Source organism: Arachis stenosperma, unplaced genomic scaffold (assembly GCF_014773155.1).
Source record: "Arachis stenosperma cultivar V10309 unplaced genomic scaffold, arast.V10309.gnm1.PFL2 arast.V10309.gnm1.Scaffold_100025, whole genome shotgun sequence".
Lineage (NCBI taxonomy): Eukaryota > Viridiplantae > Streptophyta > Magnoliopsida > Fabales > Fabaceae > Arachis > Arachis stenosperma.
This window is the reverse complement of record NW_026651369.1, coordinates 2,942,149-2,948,684: the sequence shown is the minus strand read 5'-3', so window position 1 is coordinate 2,948,684 and position 6,536 is coordinate 2,942,149. Positions and strand designations below refer to the sequence as shown.

Genomic DNA, 6,536 nt, shown 5'->3' with positions numbered 1-6,536 from the left:
GGAAACAGTAACAGTCTGTAGACATCCTGATCTACCTCTTTATCATGTATTGTGTCAGCAATTTGTAAGAACTGTGCCAGAAACTCAGTAGGTTCTTCCTCTGGAAGACCGGAATACTGCAATTTTGCTGCACTATGATAATGAGTTGAGGGTTTAGCTCAAAGCTGCTGCTGCTTTGATGGGAGGTACACAGATGCTACTCCCATATGCAGCTGTACTGGGGTTGGCATAGGACCCCAGAGTCCTTCTGGACTGGTTAATTCCACTTAAGTCCATAATGGACAAAAGGGAAATGATAATAATTGCAAAGAGATAAATTTTGTTTGTTTTTTTTTTTTTTTGAAATAACCAAAAATAAAAATAAAAACAAAAAGGAAATTTAAAATAAAAATTCGAAAATCAAAAGGAAAATAAAATAAGATTTCGAAAATTAGAAAGAAAATAAGATCAAAGCAAATTGAGAACTGAATCAATTAGTTAATTAAAAAGATTTTGAAAACAGCAATTAAGAAGATATGATTGAAAAGTTTTTATGAAAAAGATTTGATTTTTTTTAAAAAAAAAGGAAAGAGAAAACACAAAATGACACCAAACTTAAAATTTTAGAAAATCAAACACTATTTTTTTTCGAAAATTTTAAAGGAAAAACACAAAGAGGACACCAAACTTAGAACTTTTATGAATCAAAAAGGGACTAAGAACATGCAAAAATCGAAAATCAAAAAGAAAAACAAAAGCATGCAAATGACACCAAACTTAAAATATGAAACTAGACTCAACTAAAAGACTCTAAACCAACAAAAATAAAACAGTCCTAATCTAAGCAACAAGACAAGCCGTCAGTTGTCCAAACTCGAACAATCCCCGGCAACGGCGCCAAAAACTTGGTGCACGAAATTGCAATAACACTTTTGCAATCCCGCACAACTAACCAGCAAGTGCACTGGGTCGTCCAAGTAATACCTTGCGTGAGCAAGGGTCGATCCCACGGAGATTGTCGGCTTGAATCAAGCTATGGTTATCTTGTAAATCTTAGTCAGGATATCAGAAATTATCAGGATTGATTGTGAAAAGCAAAAGAACATGAAATGGTTACTTGTTTTGCAGTAATGGAGAATAGGTTGAGGTTTGGAGATGCTCCATCTTCTGAATCTCTGCTTTCCTACTGTCTTCTTCATCAAACACGCAAGTCTCCTTCCATGGCAAGCTGTGTGTAGGGTTTCACCGTTGTCAGTGGCTACCTCCCATCCTCTCATTGGAACGATTCCTAATGCCCTGTCACGGCACGGCATTCCATATGTCGGTTCTCAATCAGACCGGAGTAGAATCCAGTGATTCTTTTGGCGTCTGTCACTAACGCCCCGCCTTCAGGAGATTGAAGCACGTCACAGTCATTCAGTCATTGAATCCTACTCAGAATACCACAGACAAGGTTTAGACCTTCCGGATTCTCTTGAATGCCGCCATCAGTCTAGCTTATACCACGAAGATTCCGATAAAAGAATCCAAGAGATAACTACTTAATCTAAGGTAGAACAGAGTGGTTGTCAGGCACATGTTCATAGTTGAGAATGATGATGATTGTCACTGATCATCACATTCATCCGGATTAAGAACAAGTATTATCTTAGAATGGAAGCAAGCATGATTGAATGAGAAACAGTAGTAATTGCATTAATCCATCAAGACACAGCAGAGCTCCTCACCCCCAACCATGGGGTTTAGAGGCTCATACTGTGGAAAGAAACGTGTACAAAATGTTATGGGGTCATAAGGTACGGATACAATGTCAAAAGATCCTATATGTAGTAAAAGCTAGTGTCCTAAGGTTTACAGAAATAAGTAAATGACAGAAAAATCACTTCCGGGCCCACTTGGTGTGTGCTTGGGTTGAGCAATGAGGAATTTCGTGTAGAGACCTTTTCTGGAGTTAAACGTCAGCTTTCATGCCAGTTTGGGCGTTTAACTCCAAATTTTATTCCAGTTCCGGCGTTTAACGCTGGAATTTCTGTAGGTGACTTTGAGCGCCGGTTTGGGCCATCAAATCTTGGGCAAAGTATGGACTATTATATATTTCTGGAAAGCCCAGGATGTCTATTTTCCAATGCCGTTAAGAGCGCGCCAATTGGGCTTCTGTAGCTCCAGAAAATCCACTTCGAGTGCAGGGAGGTCAGAATCCAACAGCATCTGCAGTCCTTTTCAGTCTCTGGATCAGATTTTTGCTCAGGACCCTCAATTTCAGTCAGAAAATACCTGAAATCACAGAAAAACACACAAACTCATAGTAAAGTCCAGAAAAGTGAATTTTAATTAAAAACTAATAGAAATATACTAAAAACTAACTAAAAGATACTAAAAACATACTAAAACAATGCCAAAAAGCATACAAATTATCCGCTCATCAACAAGTCATCCAGTTCTTTGGTGAGCAAAGGGGGTTCATCCTCCCAAGTCTCATTTCCAAATAACTTGTCATTTAGCTTCATGATTGCTCCAAGGTATTTAGCAACTTGCTCTTCAGTGACATACTCATCCTCTTCAGAGGAAGAATACTCATCAGAGCTCATGAAAGGCAGAAGTAAGTCCAATGGAATCTCTATGGTCTCATTTTGAGCCTCAGATTCCCATGGTTCCTCATTGAGGAACTCATTGGAGGTCAGTGCATGCCCATTGAGGTCTTCCTCAGTGGCGTTCACTTCCTCTCCTTCCTCTCCAAATTCGGCCATGTTGATGGCCTTGCACTCTCCTTTTGGGTTTTCTTCTGTATTGCTTGGGAGAGTACTAGGAGGGAGTTCAGTAACTTTCTTGCTCAGCTGTCCCACTTGTGCCTCCAAATTCCTAATGGAGGACCTTGTTTCAGTCATGAAACTTTGAGTGGTTTTGATTAGATCAGAGACCATGGTTGCTAAGTCAGAGGGGTTCTGCTTAGAATTCTCTGTCTGTTGCTGAGAAGATGATGGAAAAGGCTTGCCATTGCTAAACCTGTTTCTTCCACCATTATTGTTGTTGAAACCTTGTTGAGGTCTCTCTTGATTCTTCCATGAGAAATTTGGGTGATTTCTCCATGAAGAATTATAGGTGTTTCCATAGGGTTCTCCTAGGTAATTCACCTCTTCCATTGAAGGGTTCTCAGGATCATAAGCTTCTTCTTCAGATGAAGCATCCTTAGTACTGCTTGGTGCATTTTGCATTCCAGACAGACTTTGAGAAATCAAATTGACTTGTTGAGTCAATATTTTATTCTGAGCCAAAATGGCGTTCAGAGTGTCAATCTCAAGAACTCCTTTCTTCTGATTAGTCCCATTGTTCACAGGATTCCTTTCAGAAGTGTATATGAATTGGTTGTTTGCAACCATTTCAATTAGCTCTTGAGCCTCTGTAGGCGTCTTCTTCAGATGAAGAGATCCTCCAGCAGAGCTATCCAAAGACATCTTGGATAGTTCAGAGAGACCATCATAGAAAATACCTATGATGCTCCATTCAGAAAGCATATCAGATGGACACTTTCTGATCAATTGTTTGTATCTTTCCCAAGCTTCATAGAGGGATTCTCCATCCTTCTGTCTGAAGGTTTGGACTTCCACTATAAGCTTACTCAATTTTTGAGGTGGAAAGAACTTTGCCAAGAAGGCATTGACTAGCTTTTCCCAAGAGTCCAGGCTTTCTTTAGGTTGTGAGTCCAACCATATCCTAGCTCTGTCTCTTACAGCAAAAGGGAATAGCATAAGTCTGTAGACCTCAGGGTCAACCCCATTAGTCTTGATAGTGTCACAGATTTGCAAGAATTCAGCTAAAAACTAATGAGGATCTTCCAATGGAAGTCCATGGAACTTGCAATTCTGTTGCATTAGAGAAACTAATTGAGGCTTAAGCTCAAAGTTGTTTGCTCCAATGGCAGGGATAGAGATGCTTCTCCCATAGAAGTCGGGAGTAGGCGCAGTAAAGTCACCCAGCACCTTCCTTGCATGGTTTGCATTGTTGTTGTTTTCGGCTGCCATGTGTTCTTCTTCTTTGAAGAATTCGGTTAGGTTCTCTACAGAGAGTTGTGCCTTAGCTTCTCTTAGCTTTCGCTTCAAGGTCCTCTCAGGTTCAGGGTCAGCTTCAACAAGAATGCCTTTGTCTCTGCTCCTGCTCATATGAAAGAGAAGAGACAAGAAAATGTGGAATCCTCTATGTCACAGTATAGAGATTCCTTGAGGTGTCAGAAGAACAGAAAAATAGAAGAAAGAGGTAGAAGAATTCGAACTTAATCAGATAGAGTTCGAATTGTGCATTGAGAAGGAGTGATACTCCATAAATAGAAGGATGTGAGAAGAGGGAAGAGAGTTTTCGAAAATTAATTAAAAAGATTTTGAAAACATTTTGAAAAATTGATTGATAATTTTCGAAAACTCAAAGTGGAAAAGAAATCAAGTGATTTTTGAAAAAGATTTTGAAATTAGAAATTAAAAGGATATGATTGAAAACTATTTTGAAAAAGATGTGATTAAAAAGATATGATTGAAAAGTTATGCTTTTAAAAAGATGTGATTGAGAAGATATGATTTGAAAAACATTTTAAAAAGATTTGATTTTAAAAATTAATGACTTGCCTAACAAGAAAAGATATGATTCAAACATTAAACCTCTCTCAACAGAAAAGGCAACAAACTTGAAATGTTCAATCAAATCATTAATTATTAGTAAGTATCTTTGAAAAAGGAAAGAAATTGATTTTGAAAACATTTGATTGAAAAGATTTGATTTGAAAAAGATTTGATTTTGAAAACTTTGAAAACTTGAAAAAAAATTGATTTGAAAACAAAATCCTCCCCCTTGTGCCATCCTGGCGTTAAACGCCCAGAATGGTATCCATTCTGGCGTTTAACGCCCAAAATGCTACCTTTTTGGGCGTTAAATGCCCAACCAGGTACCCTGGCTGGCGTTTAAACGCCAGTCTGTCCTTCTTCACTGGGCGTTTTGAACGCCCAGTTTTTCTGTGTAATTCCTCTGCTGCATGTTCTGAATCTTCAGTCCCCTGTATTATTGACTTGAAAATAGAACCAAGATCAAATAAACAAGGCATGCAAGACACCAAACTTAAGATTAGACACTAGACTCAAACAAAAAAACATAAAATATTTTTGGTTTTTATGATTTTGTAAATTTTTTGTGCTTTTTTCGAAAATTATGTGAAAATAGAAAATAAAGGTTTCAGAATTCTCAATTTGAATTTCCAGGAATCATTGCAATGCTGGTCTAAGACTCCGGTCCAGGAATTAGACATGGCTTCACAGCCAGCCAAGCTTTCAAAGAAAGCTTCGGTCCAAAACACTAGACATGGCCAATGGCCAGCCAAGCCTTAGCAGATCATTGCTCCAATAGTAAGATTGATGGAAATCAACAAGCTATTGTGATGATCAGTTGAAATCTCGGTCCAATAAGATTAGACATGGCTTCTCAGCCAGCCAGATTTCAACAGATCATCATGAAACTCTAGAACTCATTCTTAAGAACTCTGAAAAAAAATACCTAATCTAAGCAACAAGATGAACCGTCAGTTGTCCATACACAAACAATCCCCGGCAACGGCGCCAAAAACTTGGTGCACGAAATTGTGATCACTACAACTCAAATAATCCCTAGTAATGGCTCCAAAGACTTGGTGCTCAATACCATGGCATATACACAACTTTGCACAACTAACCAGCAAGTGCACTGGGTCGTCCAAGTAATAAACCTTACGCGAGTAAGGGTCGATCCCACGGAGATTGTTGCTATGAAGCAAGCTATGGTCACCTTGTAAATCTTAGTCAGGAAGACTCAATTGGGTATAGATGATGATGAATAAAACATAAAGATAAAGATAGAGATACTTATGTATATCATTGGTGAGAGCTTCAGATAAGCGTATGAAGGTGCCTTCCTTTCCGTCTCTCTGCTTTCCTACTGTCTTCATCCAATCCTTCTTACTCCTTTCCATGGCAAGCTTATGCAAGGGTTTCACCGTTGTCAGTGGCTACCTCCCATCCTCTCAGTGAAAATGTTCCTATGCTCTGTCACAGCATATGGCTAATCAGCTGTCGGTTCTCGGTCAGGCCGGAATAGAATCCAGCGATTCTTTTGCGTCTGTCACTAACGCCCCGCCTGCTAGGAGTTTGAAGCACGTCACAGTCATTCAATCATTGAATCCTACTCAGAATACCACAGACAAGGTTAGACCTTCCGGATTCTCTTGAATGCCGCCATCAGTTCTCGCCTATACCACGAAGATTCCGGTTAAAGAATCCAAGAGATAAACACTAGAGCCTTGGTTGCTTGTAGAACAGAAGTGGTTGTCAGTCACTTTGTTCATAAGTGAGAATGATGATGAGCGTCACATAATCATCACATTCATCAAGTTCTTGAGTGCGAATGAATATCTTGGACAAGGAACAAGCGGAATTGAATAGAAGAACAATAGTAATTGCATTGATACTCGAGGTACAGCAGCTCCACACCTTAATCTATGGTGTGTAGAAACTCCACCGTTGAAAATACATAAGAACAAAAGTGAT

At 39.0% G+C, this 6,536-nt stretch overlaps 1 non-coding gene across 1 annotated transcript; it reads left to right on the top strand.

The window, feature by feature from the left end:
• The first annotated feature begins 3,485 nt into the window (after positions 1 to 3,485).
• Positions 3,486 to 3,593, top strand: LOC130959882 (small nucleolar RNA R71). The gene has a single exon (XR_009078874.1). It is a non-coding gene; the product is annotated as a small nucleolar RNA R71 (small nucleolar RNA).
• The last annotated feature ends 2,943 nt before the right edge of the window (positions 3,594 to 6,536 follow it).